Below are 19,940 nucleotides of genomic sequence, written 5' to 3' on the forward strand. Positions count from 1 at the left end.
AGCAATGCTGCTTTCTAACAGGACCTGCTCACTGCACGTTTCACCCTTGAAGTATCTCTTTTGTAATACAGAGTGTTTTACACGTACAAGTCAGAACTTGCAATAATAGTTGGCACTCTTCTGTTTCCTTTTTACTTTAGGTACATGTGTGCATTCTTGTTTAACAAGTCTGGAACTATGACACTTCCACTACATGTTTCAGTGCAACCCATGTAAAAACAAAAACAAAAAAACCCCTGCATGTAGAAAGTTAGCAGGACAAGGAGATGGCAGATTCCATTGATATACTAGCTTTCCATGGGCAAGGAATGTGTTCACGTGGTGAAGCATTCAGATCATGCAGCCCAAGGGCAGTAATAATTCTTAAAGAACAACAAAACCCTGTGCTTTTGAAATGTGTGACATGGCAGTTTCCACTCAAAGAGCTCATTTTTAAAATAGGAAAATTCCTTTTTTAAACAACAAAAACACATCATTGGCAGCAATGGTTCTAATTCAACAGAAGCTTCAGAGAAGAGTTATTTAAGGTTAGTTGCTGTAACCACCATCTCCATTTGGTCATCTCCATTCATCAAGTGCTGTTTTCACCGAAGTGCTGTTATGATCAAGTCATCTGAAGGCTACTTGAAAAACGAACAAAGCTGATGTTTTTAAAGAAGACGAAAACTGGAAAATTTGATGCACAGCTCTACTCATGAAGAATTTTGCATTTCAGGTTTGCTTGTTGTTCACAAGGAACATCCTTTAAGTTCTCAGGGCCTATAGGTAAGAAATTTTTATCCAGTATTGGCTTATTCAAGGAGGGACACCTGATTGGAAAACTCTGTGGAACAGTCTGGGGTCTGCAGTAAGGTGGGGTGTCAGGAAAAAAAATATATCAAGTGCCTCTCTTTGCATAGGTGGAAATGGTTTCCCTAGCACAAAGCCACCATTGGATAAAACTCAAGGTTTTAAAAGGCAAAAAAAAAAGAAGGCTGGAGGAATCTGTAGCAGTTATCAAGATGGTTGTGTAAACAGTTCCAACAAATTGGAATGATTATATCTCTGATGAGGTTCTCCAAGAAGCAGAAAAACCGAAGGAGTTTGAAAACGAAGAAGAAACCCAATTCAAAAGATTTAAGAAAGAAAAACAACAAGAGTGTATTATGACACCTTCAAGTCTAGAGGTTCTAGAAGGACAGATCCTGAAGTTGAGGCTCCAGTACTTTGGCCACCTCATAAGAAGAGAAGACTCCCTGGAAAAGACCCTGATGTTGGGAAAGATGGAGGGCACAAGGAGAAGGGGACGACAGAGGATTAGATGGTTGGACAGTGTTCTCGAAGCTACTAACATGAGTTTGGCCAAACTGCAAGAGGCAGTGAAGGATAGGCGTGCCTGGCGTGCTCTGGTCCATGGGGTCACGAAGAGTCGGACACGGCTGAATGACTGAACAACAACAGAAAAGGTAAATGGTAAATGACCCCTGGATGGTTAAGTCCAGTCAAAGGCGACTATGGGATGTGGCGCTCATCTTGCTTTCAGGCCGAGGGAGCCGGTGTTTGTCCACAGACAGCTCTCTGGGTCATGTGGCCAGCATGACTAAACTGCTTCTGGCACAATGGAACACCCTGACGGAAACCAGAGCACACGGAAACGCCATTTACCTTCCTGCCGCAGCGGTACCTATTTACCTACTTGCACTGGTATGTTTTTGAACTGCTAGGTTGGCAGAAGCTGGGACAGAGCAACAGGAGCTCACCCCGTCATGTGGATTCGAACTGCTGACCTTCCGATCAGCAAGCCCAAGTGGCTCAGTGGTTTAGACCGCAGCGTCACCCGCATCCCTACCTACATCATTTAAGCATAAGCTGTTAGGAACTAGAGTCTATTTGCATCTCATGGTACATGTCCACGAAATGATATGCTATGGTAAGTCTTTTAGTCTTTAAGGTGGTATGGGTCTATTTAGTGCATTTGCTGGACAAATGTAACATAGCTACTTCTCTGGAAGAAGAGAAGAAGAAGAAGAGTAGTTTGGATTTGATATCCCGCTTTATCCTTTATCACTACCCGAAGGAGTCTCAAAGCGGCTAACATTCTCCTTTCCCTTCCTCCCCCACAACAAACACTCTGTGAGGTGAGTGGGGCTGAGAGACTTCAGAGAAGTGTGACTAGCCCAAGGCCACCCAGCAGCTGCATGTGGAGGAGTGGAGACTCGAACCCGGTTCCCCAGATTACGAGTCTACCGCTCTTAACCACTACACCACACTGAGAAGTGTTACTTTTGAAGGTTATGCTTTAATAGAGAAGGCTGGCGGAAAAGGTTATTCGTCTTCAGAAACTGGGAACAGTGAAGACTATTTTTGAAGCCATTGACACTGGATGAATAAGACAATGCATTTTTTTAAAAAAATGCTGGAATAATAACTGCAATACGACCTGTTCATTGCTTGAACATTAATGAAATAAGGCCTCAGGAAGTAGCAGCTGGGGCTATGAGTCAGATGAGAACCAAGCAGACCTATGGCAGAGAAGGCGTCAGTGACCATGGAGAGTGAGGAAGACAGGAAGCTTTCCCCAAGTTGGTTCCAAGGAAAGAGGGCGAAGGGGAGAAATGAAAGAAGCAAAGTGACGGAGGCTCTGCCTCTCTTCTTTCCCTCTCTTTGGCTGCTTGTCAACCAGGCAGGTGGTTCTGGCTTTCAGTTGCAGAGAGGGAAGTAGGCAAGGGGATGGAAGAGCAGCTGGCTGCGGGGACATGCCCCAACCGGGATGCAAATGCGGCGACAGAGCCCGCGGTGAGCGTCTAAGTTCTACCTGTGAAGAATGGAGCTAAAGGAACCCGGTGGTCGTGAGTAAAGAATTTGAGTAGAAATCGTGCTTTTGGGACGATCCGGGGGGAAGGAGAAGGGCAGACTGCCTCCCTCCCTTCGAGCTCAAGAATCTAACCAATTTGAGTGATTACTGCTACGGAACTGGCTACAATGTATTTAAAATTGACACATGAGACTGGCAAACTTTTCTTTCGGGAAGCTAACTAGAGGAAAATATCTCCATTTAAAGTTGCGGTATTTGCGCTCCAGCTCAGGAAAATGGCGACGAACAAAGAGGGGAGTAGAAATATGACACCCACTTCCTCCTCCTCTGCCAGTATGTTGGGTTTCGTCCTTGAACTGGTATTGAACTCTGGACTAACGGATGAACAGAGACTCACTGCCTTGAAGGTGGAACTGCTTTGTAGAAAAGTTAAAGTCTTGTGTGGGGGTCTGAAATGGAACCAATTGCCCACAGAGGAGGCTTTTAAAACTTTTGACACTTTGGAAGAATGCCTTGCCAAGGAGCTGAGAGGGTTGATGGAAAGTTGGAGAGAAATGAGTGAGCTACTTCGGAGAAGAAATTCGCTTTCTGGGGGTGGCAGCCCCAAGGCGACGTCAAGATTTCTTATATCCAGTCCCCGAGGTGTGAGCTCGGGGGCCAGGGACAGAGAATTAAGGTATTTACAAGAAGAAAAGGAATGTTACAAAGAACCGAAGAAGCTGAGAGATGATGAGATGGATACCTCTGAACTCGTGGCAAGGAGAGGTTTGGACTGTGCCTGGATCTGTGGACGTTTGGAGAGGGAAGCTACATGGAAGTTTAGTGCTGAAGCCACCAGGAGAAGAATAATGGACAGAGGGGGTGTGGGGTGAAGCATTAAGTAAAACTTAAGGTAGCCTGATATGGTAAACTGAAATCGGAGGGTGAATACTGTCAACAATTTTCTGTTATATTTTTTATTTGAACATGAAAGGAGATATTTCAAGTTATCATGTTATTAGCAGCAATCTTAAGGATAGAAGAGATAGATTTGATCGAATGAGTTGTGAAGATCTGTGAGGTGGAGTATAAGTAAAGTGAATTTAAGTGGATTAACTTTATGGATTAAGAGGATTGAGATCAAGATGTAGATTAAGATAAGAAATCGATAAGAATAAATGAAGAAGAATTATGACGAGGTATTATTATGATGATGTATTTTTAGTAAAATGTTGAAGATATAATTGATTGTAATTATACAACTGAATTTAATTTCTTTTTTCTTTTTTAGGAGAAATGGTTATAAAATAGATTAAGGATATAAACTCGAAGGTGAAAAGGCAGGGGAAGTCAATAGTCAAGATATGGAAATAGAATTTTTTTTTTTTCTAGAAAGATGCAATAAGAAAACTTGACATTGTTTGTATTTGTTTTATTTGTTTTGCATTTGTTTAATTGTAGGTGTGGGTGTGGGTATATGTTGTTATAGAAAAATGCCAATAAATTCTTATAAAAAAAAAGGAAGAGCAGCTGGCTGAGACTGGCTTGCAGAGTTTGGAAAACGTTTTGCTTCCAAGCTGTTCCATACGAAAACTAGATGAGGACTGGGAAGGGCAGCAGAGGAGGAGAGCCATCCAGTCCACCAATAAATCTTTGGTGCACAATTGGTTTATTTTATTGAGTCCAACATGCTTTGAACTGTGTTAAGGGCCCTGATGAACAACCTATTTCAGTATTGGGTCTATTTTCCCTTTTATAAATACTTTTTAGCAAACTTGAGAGTAGGCCTCAAGAACTCGTAGTAACGTATATGGAATAAAAATGGACAAGCACCTCAAGTGCCATTGTTTACAAATGGCTCAGTTTTCTAGCTAGGCTGAGAAGCAGCTGCTTAAAGTGATGGCAAGGTTAAGGGCTGCGCTTAGCAGCTTGTGTGGCAGGGAAGGTCACATTGAAAATATTATTGTTATCATGGAGCTGGCACCCAATATACTTTGCATGAACATTACACAACGGAGGTGCGCATCTTCTGTGACATCGCTTGTGCAAATCCTGGTGCATTAATAATCTGAGTACTGTGGCCATTCAGTAAGGTGGAGTTTGCAAGTAGTGGTACTGTTAAATATATAATAGATTGTGTTTTTTAAAAAATATGTAATTGACTCAGGGGCGGACTTTGGTAATCCTTCATAATACGGTGCCCCATGTGAGGCCAAAACCTGGCATCCCCAAATGGATCTTCTCAGTTATGCATTTCCTCAATTTTGCACCCCCTCGGCTTGGCACCCTGTGCAGGGGAACTGCCCACACTGCCCTAAATCTGGTGCTAATTGACTCTTACTTCTCAGCCACCTTGGAAGGATTTTTATCCTGAAAGGTGGGATATATTTATTTCATTGGAAATTTAAAAATACATATATATGTAGGGGACTTGTTCACACATGCTAATACACAATTTTGGCTTGCATTGTATTGGGTGGAGCTAAACCCAGACTTGCATTTCATGTGACCTCCTATGGATGAATCAGGCTTCAGCAAGCATATGGCAGAGTGAATAATCTCTTCTATGTAAGAAGCATTTCTTGTGCAGGAAAATCACTCTTTGTCTACTCGGTTGTCTCCATAACAACAGAGAGTCTTAACAACAAAAGAATAGCCACTGAGGCTGTCACCTAAAAATCTCATGTTCAAGTTATTGTTGATAGCAACACAACAGATGCCAGGACAAGGGGTTACTAGCAGACAATAATAGGCACTACACCTATCCCTGAAGTATTTCATGTGATGCTTTTAAAGTAGAAAACATACCAGAGAATAAGGCAGGTGCAACCGTCGTCATTACATAAATTGCACATGATAGTGTGTGTTTTTGGTTTAGCAAGAAAATGCTGTTTAACTTCTGTAATGGGAAAAAATTGAAAAGCACTTGCTGCAAACGTTGCATTCCTCTTTAGGGTAAGTACACCCAGGTCTTAAACAGTGAGACTAGAAATCATTAAACATATCTGATCATTCATATATGCAATACATATTGCCGAGGTGTGGCCATGAGAAATGGGTACCTTAAAAGGGTGACATTTAAAAAAAAAAACAAACAAATCCATCTGCAACTAACCTTAATGCCAAGATGCCCACATTTATATTTGCTCTGTGCACTTCAGCCTGTACAAAAGCACTAGGCAAAACTGCTAGCAATGAATGGAACTTTTTTTTATTTGGAATTCATGGTGCTAATCTATTGGACAGCAGCGTTATATGTGATTCTTTTCTTGAAAAGAGCTTTTCTTGAAACTCAAAAGCACACATAATAGAGCAGTCATCTACATAATAGCTAAATTTCCTACAGTCTTTCTGTTAGGGCCAAACTACACAAGGCAATCCAAAACGCAGCCATGGGGTTTTACATTTTGGACTATGATGATGGTATTGAGAGGTATTTGCCTCCTGTGCCATTTTCCCAATGAAAACGCCCCCTACCTCCAGAGCTGGCTCTTTGTACATTAGGAGATGGTGCATTTACAGTGCTTCACACACGTGCAATGGAAGCTATTTCTTCTAAGAAAGAGAAAAGGCAAGGGATGGTTACAGGGAGAGGGAGGGAGGCGTAACCTCCAACATTTCTCTGATGAAAATAGAGACATCCTGTTCCATAATAATAATTTTACTATTAATATCCCACCCATCTGACAGGCCCTAAGTAAGCATGGTTAAGTTTCTGCTTCATGGCTCTCCTTCAACCCACCCACCCACCCACCCACACTACACACACACTACACACACACACACACGGTTTTTTGAAGCAAGCCTCTGCATCTATGTAGTCATTTCAAGCCCAGTGCATCTGTCTGCCATGCAGTCTCCAGCTGACCCTGACGTAATATGTGAGGCATGTTACTCATTTCAGTTCATGTGATGGAGGGTGGATATTATTTAGGAAAGTCTAGCCCTCCCAAGAGTAATTTTTCCACTACAGCCTCACACATGGACGGTGCACCCAAACCCACACTAACTGTGCCTTTGACCTTACTCCTGGCTGTTTCTGTATTGTATTCATCTTTGTCTTTTGGATGAGTGCAGTGGTAGAGATTTTCAAGGCATCTCTAAACTAAAGGTGTCTCCGGCAGTCGGTGCTTTGTGTTTCGTATTGTCCGATTCCACCTGGGATAACTTAAAACACCTTAGCAAATACTTGAAGCGCTGAAAAATGGTGCCAGTGGTGAGCCTGTTCTTTCACTATTTATTTTATCTAAGTGTGGTGTTCGCGTTTGTTTTCCAGTTTTTACTTGTGAATGGCTTCAAGATGTTTTGCATACTCCAGGGGAAATAGTTATAGCGGATGGCTCTAAATTGTGACAGCCTCTGTGTTTGCTGCAGTTGTTTCATCAAACTAACTATTAAATATTGTCCATAGGATGGGAGAGGGCAGTGTTAATTAATACTGTCAATCCAGTCTCTTGCACATTGTTTATTTTTCATAAAGGTAAAGGGACCCCTGACCGTTAGGTCCAGTCGTGAACAACCCTGGGGTTGCGGTGCTCATTTCAATTTATTGGCTGAGTCATGTGGCCAGCATGACTAAGCCACTTCTGGCAAACCAGAGCAGCGCACGAAAACGCCGTTTACCTTCCCGCCGGAGCAGTACCTATTTATCTACTTGCACTTTGACGTGCTTTCGAACTGCTAGGTTGGCAGAAGCTGGGACTGAACAATGGGAGCTCACCCCATTGCCGGGATTCGAACCGCCAACCTTCTGATTGGCAAGCCCTAGGCTCTGTGGTTTAGACCACAGTGCCACCCGCATCCCAAAAATCCTGTGCCGCCCGGGAAATGAACCCGGGTCGCAAGAATGTGAATCTTGCATGATACCACTACACCAGTGGCATATTTTACATACTTAGTGTTAAATATAGTGATTCGGCAAAACGGAGTGTAGATGATACCATTGCATGTATGTGTGGGTTGCCTTACCTCCCTCCACCCAACCAACCGACTACCCATATGTAAAATACAACATCAGTTCTCTGTGGAACTATGTATGTATGTATGTATGTATGTATGTATGTATGTATACACACATATGCATATGCACAAGCAGTGATTAGACCATGGAAGAGTCTGTTTTCTCCAGGGAGAAAACCTTACAAAACTATTCCTTTGATTGCATTTTAAAAGTCATTTTGTGATCCACTGCAGCAAGAAATTAAACTTTATCCACATCAGTAATTCTTTTAGAGTTATTTCACAAGGCCAGAATCTTTAGCACATGTATTTAGAAGCAAAACAAGAAAAATTGCTTCCTATTAGGTGTGGCTAAGACCAGAGGAAAGCTATGCATACCATCCCCAATACAGTGTTGCTTGGTTTACAACCATAATCCGTTCCAGGGGTCCGTTTGTAAACCAAAACAGATTGTAACCCAACGCGCGCTTTCGCCAATGGGGCGTCCCCCCAAAAAAAGTTCATAATAATAATAATAAAAATGGGTTGCAATCCAAAAAAAAAAGGTTGCAAACTGGGACACGCACTTCTGGATTTGACGTGTTTGTAATCCAAAATGTATGCAAACCAAGACGTATGTGTCAGGGTTGAGCTGGACGAGGAGGAGTGGTGGCAAGCCGCCCCGCCCCGCCCGCCCCCGGCAAGGCTACAACCACGGAAGAATCTGGGGAAATGGAGGAGTTCATACCTGGAGAGGACTGGTGGCGGCACTCCTCAGAAGAGGAAGAATCAGATAGGGAAGTGGAAAGACCTAAACAGGAGGAGGAAGAAGTTGAGCCAGAATACCTATTTATCTACTTGCACTTTGTGCTTTCGAACTGGTAGGTTGGCAGGAGCAGGGACTGAGCAATGGGAGCTCACCCCGTCGCAGGGATTCAAACCTCCGACCTTCTGATCAGCAAGCCCTAGGCTCTGTGGTTTAACCTACAGCGCCACCCGCATCCCTTTTACTGGAAAGAAAAACACACATACCACCTCACAGTGATTACAAAATGTAAACTCAAAGCCCCACACTAGGAATAGGGAAGAAATTTGATTCTGTTCACATTTAGATGTGCGCTCACCTAATTTGCACTTTCGGAAACAAGGTGCAAACTGAAACAAAGCCTTCGTTAGAACTTCACACCTCTCTGAATTTTGCAGTGCAGTTCTCCAACTGAGGAGCATGTACAATAATGCATATACTCAGGTGAAGAGTCCATAAAAATGCATCTATTAATGAAAGTAACATGCAAAAGTGTGTTGTTTTGGGGATATATTTTTTTGTAAAATATGTGTATATTAGGCAACGCTGCATATAAGCATATACATTATACAAATTCACACTAAAATGCTGGCAAATTTCCATGATGACATTTTTTTTTAATGCATCTTGTAATGGAAATGTGGAGAACTGGATTTAAGATTGGAAAAACAAGAAACAGGGAGGAAGGAAAATTGACAGTTCCTTCATTCTGCCCCACACCCACCAATATTCTAAAGATGTTTTCAAATGTCCTGACAGTGAGGCAGAAAAATAGAAGTCTTTTACACAGAAAAATAAACGTTTCACGAAACTGAAGGACAAGTTTCAGCACAGTGCCACCTTAAATAGTTGTGGAGAACATATAACATGTAGCTTGGAGGGAAAATGCCTTATTAATTTATCCCTATCATTTTTATCTTTTTCGTATTTACCAACTTACAACAGAAAATGGTCCTGAAATCTTTTGAAATACATCTTTAAATACTGTGTTTCACAAACAAGATAATGTACTTGGATTTAAAGAGCTCTAGTTCCAATAAAACCCATGGAATTAAATTAAATTAAATTAAGTTAAAAGCAATTACTGTGTACTGTACATTTCCGCAGGTCCCCCCCCCCTTGTATCCAAGTACACGTAAATGGAAAGGAGTGAAATTGTACTGATTCAGGTGAAGTAATCTGTGGATTAGACAGACTTTCCCTTTGTTGATTTGCTGCTTCACTCAGGCTATATGAAAGCATGCTAAGTAATTCTACAGGGAATTTGACTCCAGAGAGCATATGGTGACACCCCACTGCTATTATAATGGAAATATTAATCAAATTATCCACCATTTTTTTTTCTCATACAGCTTGATTATAAATCTCCTTTTAAATTGTATTCCATTATTCTCAGTTCCTTTCTTTATCTTCCTTCTTTATAATCTTGGGAAGGAAGCAAACCACTTTATTGATTTTATCATCGTATCCTCAGTTCATGATCACTTACTCAGGGTACGCATATTTTAGCCTTCCCTCATCAGTCATAACATTCAACATGCTAGACATCTTATCTTTCATTTCTTTCCTTTTTGTTTGTTGTTGTTGTTCAGTCGTTCAGTCGTGTCCGACTCTTCATGAGCCCATGGAACAGAGCATGCCAGGCACACCTATCCTCCACTGCCTCCCGCAGTTTGGCCAAACTCATGCTAGTCGCTTCGAGAACACTGTCCAGCCATCTCATCCTCTGTCGTCCCCTTCCTTTTCGTTAGTTTCTTGTAATTAGATGCCTGGTACCTAATATCATCATAATCATCATCATCATACTGTACAGGGTTCTATATAGGGTTGACATACGTCCTGAATTTCCCCTCATCGGCCCTCATTAACAGCATCTGGGCAGAAATCGCTGACATTCCAGGAAAATCTGGATGAATGGCAGCCCATGCAAAACCAAAAAAAGTTCAACAACTTCAGCCAAAAAGAAAGAAAGAAACGCTCATCAACTTTTGTGTCTGGATTTTCACTTTTTGACATACGGCCACCCGAATACTGTATGAGGAAGCAGTTCTTGTTTGCCAAGTCTGTGACGTGCACATAGTGATATTTGGGTAGTATTTGATCTTTCCCAAGGCTAGATAGATCCAAGTAAACTGAATTTTGTTCACAGTCTTGAGAACTATTTCAAGAGTTAGGCATTGTCTACGTGAGAAGTGTATTTGTGCAGGAAAAGAGTTAAATCCACATATTGATTATATTGTGTGATGATTGCAAGCATATCTATTTCATGTCAGCCAAGACCAATTAAAGTGGGAAATTGGTTGAGACTATCTACACATATCTAACATGTGTGATTTTTCTATGCCAAAGTCTAGAATTTAAATAAAAGAGTGATTGTCATGGGCTGGCTGGATGCAGAGGGGTGGTGGGAGGCACCAGCTGAGGAAACCCCAAGGGAAGAAGGCTCCGAGCCAGGGGATTAATGGTGAGTGGTCAGGGGGAGATTAGGAAGCAGACTGAGAGGAGGTGGTGTCAGAAGCTGAAGAGGTAACAGGATTTAGTGAGCAGGAAGAGTCTGGCAGAGAGAAGTCCAGAATCAGAGGCAGAAACAGGAGCTGAAGAGGAGGGGAGCCAAGAGGCAGAAAAGAGGCAGGTTACTGAAGAAGCCCCCTTCTACTGTGACAGGCTCCCATCCCCCCTGCCCCTGGTTTCACAGAACCAAAAAAGGTATGAAGAGGGCAGAGCAAAGCCAGACAAGACGTCACAGTCTCAGATTGCTTGGAATCAGGGGTCAGCAAACTTTTTCAGCGGGGTGGCTGGTCCACTGTCCCTCAGACCTTGTGGGGGGCCGGATTATATTTTGGGAAAAAAATATGAACAAATTCCTATGCCCCCACAAATAACCCAGAGATGCATTTTAAAGAAAAGCACACATTCTGCTCATGTAAAAACATGCTGATTCCCAGACCATCCGTGGGTCGGATTTAGAAGGCAGTTGGGCCAGATCCGGCCCCCGGGCCTTAGTTTGCCTACCCATGGCTTGGCTGGAGGAGACTTAGAGAGTGGTGCCTCATTGGGGCAAGATCTACTGGGAAGAGTTGCTTTGCTCACTAGGCCTGAGTTGTTTTGTGTCTGTGAATAAGGAGTTAACTTCACTGACACCTTGTGAGTTATTTCTGACCTGCTCCCAACACTTGCCCCGACAGTGATGTTTGAAGTAGCCCTTAATCTGTAGATACCTAGTTATAGGCTTACCTGCATATATATGCTGATACTTTCTAAGAGTCAAGCCATTTCACCCTTTTCACAATCTCAGTTTATAACACTGCCCGATATCCCTGAGCAAGTATACAGTGCTCCACATTTGTTTTGTGACAGTGTTTGATGCAGTCTAATAGCATTTCATGACGCTCATATTCAAAAACCATGTGCCGATATTAAAAAATAAAATAAAAAAATCCAGAAATGGTAAACTGGTCCCGACTCTACCACACAGTGGTGATAAAAATAAAAATCGATCTAAACTGTGGCTCCAATCTGCATGGAAATGTTTGTGCGTATAACACCGCTTTAGAATGGACAGAACTTGCCACTGTATAACTGGGATAGGATTACAACCATTTTGTCAATGTTCCTCAAATTTATATTCATATCATTCTCAGAAATGGATATTAAAAAGCTATTCATGGCCAGAATGGATGCACTGCTGAAATATTTTTGCCTATCAGTATTCCATTACTGGGAGATACTTCAATTATTAATCAGTGGCAAATTATGACTTTGAACTTCGACTAAATAAGCTCCCCTTTTAATTTAAAGTGTTTAGTGGCACTCCCATGGTATTTTCCATAGTCTGTGTTGCTGCTTTGTTGTCTACATGAGGATTCAAAACATAAAGGTGTCATTAAATATTGCTTTGTGCTATTGACTCTTTAATAAGTCACACAATAAAGAATGCCCACTTGGACAATGAAACGAGGGGGTGTTACAGCAGCTAAAAGCTTTTAAAATTAAAATCTACTGCAGCAGTATTACATAAATTTAAAGTGCCCATAATCTAGGTTTTAAAATGTTCATAAATAAAAGCTGTTAGCATTTATTTTGTTGGCTGTCTTCCTAGTAAACGAAAGGCATATTGATCCACTGTATATTGTCAGTCCCATTAGCTCCGTGATACGATGTTATCAATATTTCACATGGAATGTTTATTTGTCACAATTCATCAACAGATAACTATTGGCTAAGCGTATTTTAATGGGCTAGTTGCAGAATGAAAACTAAGGTAGCTGTAATTACTACAACAAGCACATTTTCCTTCAGCTTCTGCTAACCTGGTGCCCTCCAGATGTTTCACCCTACTGCATCCATCAGCACTATCCCAAAACCTCTGGAGGGCACCAGGCGAGGGCTGTTTTACTTTCAGGGTATCGTTTCCTTTAAAAGGAGAACAGTCACATTTCACCTTGCAGGAAAGTTTCTTAACTTTCATCCTCTGTGGTGTGAGTCAGGCTTGGAGCTGCTACTGGAAATAAGAGGTCTGCATCTCCTCCTCCTCCTCCCTTTCCCAAATAATGCATAATAAAATAATCTGCATCGTATGATTTCATTACATTCCCAAATTAACAGGCTGCCACTTGTGGGTTGAGGAAACTCAGAACAATGAAGACCATGACATCATGTCACATCACACTGCCTGTTGTAACAACACATTATCGGGGATAAATGAGAGTGAAACACAAAGTTGTTTTTAGTAACATTCACGCATCCCTGGTAATGCGTAGTTACTGCCTCATTGAAGTAAGGATTCCCATATTATATAGCAGCCAGATTAGTGTATAATGTGTTGTGTGCCCAAATCAGCAGCATTTTAACTGTGTTTATTTTAATGTTGGTCTCTCCCCCTGCCATATCTTTGGGGTTGTTTTTTTCAGGGGAGGGGTATGCTTATAGACCTATCAGAAATATCCCGCCTCCCTTGCCTCACTGAATATTCATGTTGTTTTCATGCTATTTGGTGGCCTCCTGGTCCCCTGGCTGGTGCTTCTTCTCAGAATAATATTTTCTTTTTCTTTTCTTTTTAAAATTTTATTTGCATTTTTTCATTCTTACAATTTCAAAAACCACATTCACATTGAAATCATTCATACATATCTTACTTTATAATGATGCAATCATTTACAACTTCCATTTCCCCCCTTCCCTGGTTCCTTTGATTTTCCCACCATTCCTACATATATATGCATTTAGTTCCCTTTCCCCTTTATTTTTCCTTTATTTTATATTATACTGTTGAATTTACCTTAATCCTGCTAACGTTTTCATGTGTTTACAATTATTTTCCAGATAACTCCTCAAAGTTTTTCCATTCCTCTTTATATACTTGATCCCCTTGTTCTCTTATTTTACTAGTTAAACCTGCTTAACTCTGCATATTCTATCATTTTTAATTTCCAATCCTCCTTGTTAGGGACCTCACTCACCCAGAATAATAGTTTCTCCTCCTCTGTCTTTGCTGACTGTAGCTTTCACTGCTTGGCTGTGGCAATCCATGTGGTTTTGTTTACAAGTGTTCGCTATGTCATTGCATCAGATATATCATTATGGCAATGTGGCAAACATATGCACAGCCATTCGGAATGGCGGTGAGTGCAAGTGAGGACAGAAAAAGGAGGAGGAGGAGGAGGAGGAAAGCAGCACCAGAGATTAAGCCACACCCAGCAGATCAAAAAGAAGCTCTCATTCATTAATGCAAATATAGTTGCATCAGCTAAAAACAGAAAACTGTTCCAACACAAAAACAAACAAGCAACTAAGTCATTTCAGCTCTCCCTGAAGACCAATAATACATCTCCCTGAGTATGTTTCTCAGTATAATGTAGTTGTAAAAGACTCCCAGACCTTTCAGTCATGAGTACTTTACGAAACAATAGCAAAGGGGTCGTTTGGGTTTCTTGTCTGGTTATATCGCCCATTAATCTTCATCCTACTTAGCACCTGATCTCTCTGGTAAATTTATAGACAGCAAGACTCTAATGAGCTCTTTGCAAGTTTACAACTATGCTTAATGTTTCCTGAGCGTGTGCCCTGTGCAGTAATGAAGTAAACTTGGGTGCACTGTTGCAGGATTCTTGAAAACTCTTTCCCCTATTCCGTATCTACGTACTATATTCTTATTTGCGTATCGAGGACCTCAATCCACCCCCCATTGACTTGACACAGGAGACAGATTTTTGGTTTGGGTTTTTGGCAAATAATTTAGGGCCACAACTTTATTTAAATACAAATTCGGTGAGTGGTTGCGTAGGCATTGGTTCAGACTACTGTCACACCGGGACAGAGGCTGGCCTAAAACCAGCGATTGGGAGAATGCGACTGAGGAGAGTTAAGGACGGGGGGGCAGCAACGCGTCCCTCTTCCTCAATGGTCCCGGGGACTCGGCTTATGGCCCTAACCCCTACCGGGGGCATCGGACAAAGCATAAGAGTCGCCGGATTCCTTTAACAGAATTCCCAGCATCAACCTGATTCTGGATGGGCAGCGCCCAATCCAGCAATCCACACAGGAACCAATGCCTAACCGCCAACCTTACAAGTTGTGACAAGTTGCTACTGCAGTAGGCAAAACCATAAGGCACAGCCAATCGGCCAGATGGACAAATTCCTACTGGGCCCCTGCAAAGCAGACGACCCCATGACAGGCAGAGCAAAGTCAACGCAGAGGCCTAAGAAAAAAGGGGGGGCGGGACGGGTGATCAGCAGCCAAAGCCAAGAGAAAGGAACACCCACGTGCGGAGGCTTAAATAGGACGCTAAGCTGTCCATCACAAGTTGCAACATTACTTTTTGCCCAGCAACTCCTAACTGACCATTAGCTACTAAGGCCGGCTACCGGCCCCACCCCCACAGGGAGGGAATGTGTCTTGCCAGGTCCCGATCGCAACACGTGCTCTTACTCATGGTAGAACCCGATTTATTTAACCGATCTGTTTCTATGCTACCTTTCATGTAAACATCACAATAGCATTAAGTCATACTTGCAGAATAAAATAGCAAGCGAACGCTAGCCCAAAACAAGCATGTTACTGTCAACTAGCATGACAATGTCGCAAAGGACAAAGAGAAAACATTTTAACAGATGTTAGTATGCCATCGTTGTCAGCACCTGCCTTAATTTAGAAGGGAGGTTATTTCAGAGAAAAGATGCCACAGCCCCCAAAGGCCCTCCCTCTGGTTGCTGCCAAGCAGATCCCACATGCCAGGGCCACTAGAGAAAGTTCATCCACACATTCTCCCCGCCAGAAAATCAAAAATATTCTTGCACGGACATGAGTTGCCAATTGCCTTGACTTGCTGCTGCTGCTTATATAGTTACTGAAAAAATAAACCTATGCTGCCAACACACACACACACACACACACACACACAGGCTTATATAGTTACAGCTTTACCAACAACTCTTTAGAACAATGCAGTGAAATTACACCATTCTTTGCAAAGCTGCAATTTCAATGGATTGTTCTAAAAGTTGTTAAGTTTTTTTAAAAAAAATGTGAAGGGGAATTTCCAGCAACTTGCGCCTGTGTGAAGAAACAAAACATAAAGAAATCTTACGATGTCCGGCTTTTAGGTTATATTTGGTCTGGTGATGTCATCAAGTAGGCTGTCCTCTTTCTGGAATCAAGTTGCAAACCTTCTCCTCAACTGTAATTAGAGCTAAGCAGCGGTGTCAGGGAGCAGGATTTGTTCAGGCTTATCGCTTGCCTGCTGTCTCTTAGCACCAAACATCACAAAAGCACCGTGGTGAAATGAAGGAATTATTTATGTCTAGATATGTACTTTCACATCTAGTGCCTAAATGCTGTCATGGGCTATAATCTTATAACCAAGGTAAGCATTAAAGGGTCTCTATAGCACACAGATTATAGCACTTTTTTGCCATTTTAGAACATTGCAGTGATGTGTCAGGAAATAAACCTGGGTGATGGGGAGGGAAACACCCAGGGACTGGGCTACAGCTGTAGTTTTCAGAATACCTGTCAGCAAACAGATACAGGTAGGGAACTAATACCTGATGCAATAGCATGGGAGTCGACTGTGCTTCAGAAGTGACAATAGCTGTAGGAGATTAAGGCAGTCTGAACCGTCTAACCAATGCATTTCTTAATTCTTGTCTCCAAAGTTCTTCCATTCAGTTGAAAGGAAAGCTGTTGAATTATATTAACACAACATAATGTAGTTGTGCTCAGGTTGCTGTCATCTGCCACTCTACCACCATCCAGCAGCTTGTTAAAAATCTGTGGTGCCCTCCTTTGTTTGTAGAGCCTTTCTGAATTTGAGAAGCACTTGAAAATCCTCTATTGGCTCTCAGCACGGGAGCTCTTGGTTTTCCGAGGCTAGTAAGATAAGGTGAGGCAAGCATATGCACTTTTTTGTCATGCTGGGTTGTAGGGGTTATTGATGGTGCCTTGATTATTCATTTGCCAGAGTAACAATTAAACATGCATTCATTCATATGGTGCCATATGCTTAATCTGGTTCAAAAGCCTAGATACCTGAAACGAGAGGGAGAGAGCACTCCTCTGGCTACTGAAGAAGTGCATTAAGTACTGGAAATTTTACTTTCATATTTTGCATATCAGTTTTAAAAGCACGTTGATTTAGACAAGGTGGATGGAGTTAACCTTTAGATTGCCAACATTTTACAGTGCCTGCTCGTTTGCCCTTTAGCAACAGGCAGACATAATGGAATCTGTGCTGGCAAACCTTCACACACCCATTTTTTACAGGCATGCAAAAAAAATGGTAAGATTTCCTTACCAATTTTCTGTGTTTCAGACTGCTGTTAAAGGAACACCTTAACCCTTAATTTTTTTCAAAAAAAACACACAAACAAACAAATGGAAAAGGAGAAGGGGCCATCTGTAAGCAGGCGTCAAGCTGGGTTTGGCAACCCAGAATGCTGTGGAGAATGGAAGCGCACCAGCTGCAATGTTAATATTGTTCCCACAATATGGAGGGGATGAATTTGCTGCACCCCGCCTCCCCTGGAAGAAGAGGAGAGTTGGTATCTCCCTAGGGGGAGAATGTTGTGGCCTGAAGGCAATTTCACCCAATGGGGAGAGGTGGTGACAGGCTATTTAAGCTCGCTCTGCCCAGCACCCTTCCTTCTTTATTTGGCACTCACTCTCCCACCCTTTTGCAATGTGGACCTACAGGCTACTCATTTGTTTTCCATGGGCTGAGTAGGATTTTTTTGGGGGGGGGGGAGACCCTAATTGGCCCTAGGTCTTCTCTTTTTGCCTACTCCATACTGCTGGTTGATGTTTGTTGCAGTGCTGTTCCTTCTCTTTGACTAATTGGTACATAATCTGGGCAGTTGAGAGGATTTCAGGAAGAATGGAACACTTAACTGAGGCAGGGTTGGGTTGTGGGTGTCCCTGAGTCACTGTTGTCAGGTATGTCCTGTGGGTGCTGGAGGTGCCCTTTGGCCTGACAGACACACTGGGGCAAATGTTGGCTAATGGGACTACAAGGGGCCTGTTGGGCTCTTATACCCAAGGTCCACACAATGGGGAGGGAGCAATCTTAGGAAACCTTGCTGCATGCACACAGCGTGTGGCTGCTAACTTGCCCAGGCGACAGGGGTAGAAATTACCCCCATCTGTTAATGAACACCTGCCTGGACTTAAGTTGATTTGGTTACATTGGTTGAATCTGACTAGTTGATTTGTTCTGCAGATCCTCAAGTTGTTATGTTTAATAGATACAACCTATTCTTCCATATTTGAATGTCTTGATTCTTCTTCCTGGTGTGCTGGCAAATTGTGGTTGTCTTTCTAAAACATGTATCAGCTCTGAACGGTGCCTGTTCTGTATATCTGTATATGGACTGGGGAGAACTCTGTACAGTATATGGACTGGGGAGTGGGCAATCTGAACATGCAAAGCTGCCTTAGTTAGACCATTGGTTCATGGCTAGGTAACTGATAGCAGCTGGCATTCCCCAACCTTAGACAAGCCTTTTCCAGACCTGCTGCCTAGATCCTTTAACTGGAGGTGCTTGCAATTGCCCCTGGAACTTTCTGCTTGCAAGGTTAATGGTGTTAATAGTGGTGTTAATGACTTCAGATATATGTGTGGCCTTACTGTGCCTTTTCAGTGAGCAATATGTGTGGGCTTCCTGCCTAGTTGAATGAATTGGCTTGTTTGCTTTAGAGGTCTGCAAAATCAGATTTTCAAAGAAACAAATGTGTCTGCGCTACTTCATTATAGGAGTAAATTATACTTGTACAGCAGCCATCATATATCTTCTAAAAATAGTGAGGACTGATTCTTAATTTATGTAATTGCTTAAGCTTTGACAAAGAGCCAATTCTAATAAGCACACATTTATATTATTAGCGTGCTGGAGCTAGGGAGAGCTTCTTTTACTTGTGATTATAAATATTGAAAAGGAAGTAAGTGCAACAGTGTCAGATGTCAAAACAACCCATGTCAAAACGAAAGCCATATACGTGTAAGGAAATAAATGTGAAATATACCTTGAGCATCTGTTTGCACAAAAATAAAAATAAGTGACTGGCAGCCACGTTCAATCAAATAGCAGTTCTTGCTGCATTTGAAATGCTGGCCTTTGTAAGTCTTCAGACTGGCCAAGAATTTCCTTGTCAGCTTCTTATACATACACATTTAACATCGGTGAAAGATGAACAGAGTGTTTGAGGAAAGCTTGGGAAAGCATTGAGAGGTGTGTGTTTCTGGATTTTTGATTATATGTACTTCAAAATAGACCCACAGAGCAAAATATGGAATTCATCGAAGTTAAGTTAAGATGGCGACCGTTGAGATGGGACTTTTGGATAAGAACGAGAGGCGCCGCGCCAGGGGGGTGGAAAAGAGTATGGACATAAAATCCACACAGTCAGGATGGATTTTGGTTGTTTTATCTCACTTGTGAAAGCACTCAGTGGCATGAAAGAAAATGAAAAGAAGGACAACATCAGAAAAGAGATGGAAGACACCGGACTACGGAAGGCAATGAAATTAAGAGGATGATCGAGATCCTGATTGTCTGAAGCAAGGGAAGTCTTAAAAGAAAAATCTAATAATTCGGCAATTTATTTGGACTTATTTGGACTAATTGGGTTATATGGATTAATTGATATTTATAAATATATGATGTGATCTTTATGATTGGAAAAGCTAATAAAAATGATTTGGGAAAAAAACAAAATAGACCCACAGAGGAATGGCAAAAAAAAAACCACCACCTCTCTTCATGAGTAAAACATTGGTTGTGATCCAGAACACTGAGGTAATAGTAAGTGTCATGTTTCCTCTTGCCTATGAAAAGGCATGGAATCGTCTTTTTCAGACTGATGTTCTGACGGAAATGCTGCCATTTACAAGGAACTCAAACGATAAATTCTGGGCGGGTGGCCATATTG

At 42.0% G+C, this 19,940-nt stretch overlaps 1 protein-coding gene across 7 annotated transcripts in view; it reads left to right on the forward strand.

The window, feature by feature from the left end:
* ZNF385B (zinc finger protein 385B) overlaps positions 1–19,940 on the forward strand; it is a 155,615-nt gene that overhangs the window by 47,841 nt on the left and 87,834 nt on the right. The window contains exon 1 of one of the 7 annotated variants that reach the window (XM_033167174.1): positions 6,932–6,989. The exons of 5 other annotated variants lie outside the window; for them this stretch is intronic. The gene's annotated coding sequence lies outside the window, so the exon portion shown is untranslated. Of the gene's footprint in view, positions 1–6,931; positions 6,990–16,151; positions 16,381–19,940 lie in introns of those variants that run through there. One more of the 7 variants, XM_033167183.1, reaches the window with a different exon arrangement.

The sequence above is a fragment of the Lacerta agilis genome, chromosome 1, assembly GCF_009819535.1.
Source record: "Lacerta agilis isolate rLacAgi1 chromosome 1, rLacAgi1.pri, whole genome shotgun sequence".
In the NCBI taxonomy this organism is placed as follows: domain Eukaryota; kingdom Metazoa; phylum Chordata; class Lepidosauria; order Squamata; family Lacertidae; genus Lacerta; species Lacerta agilis.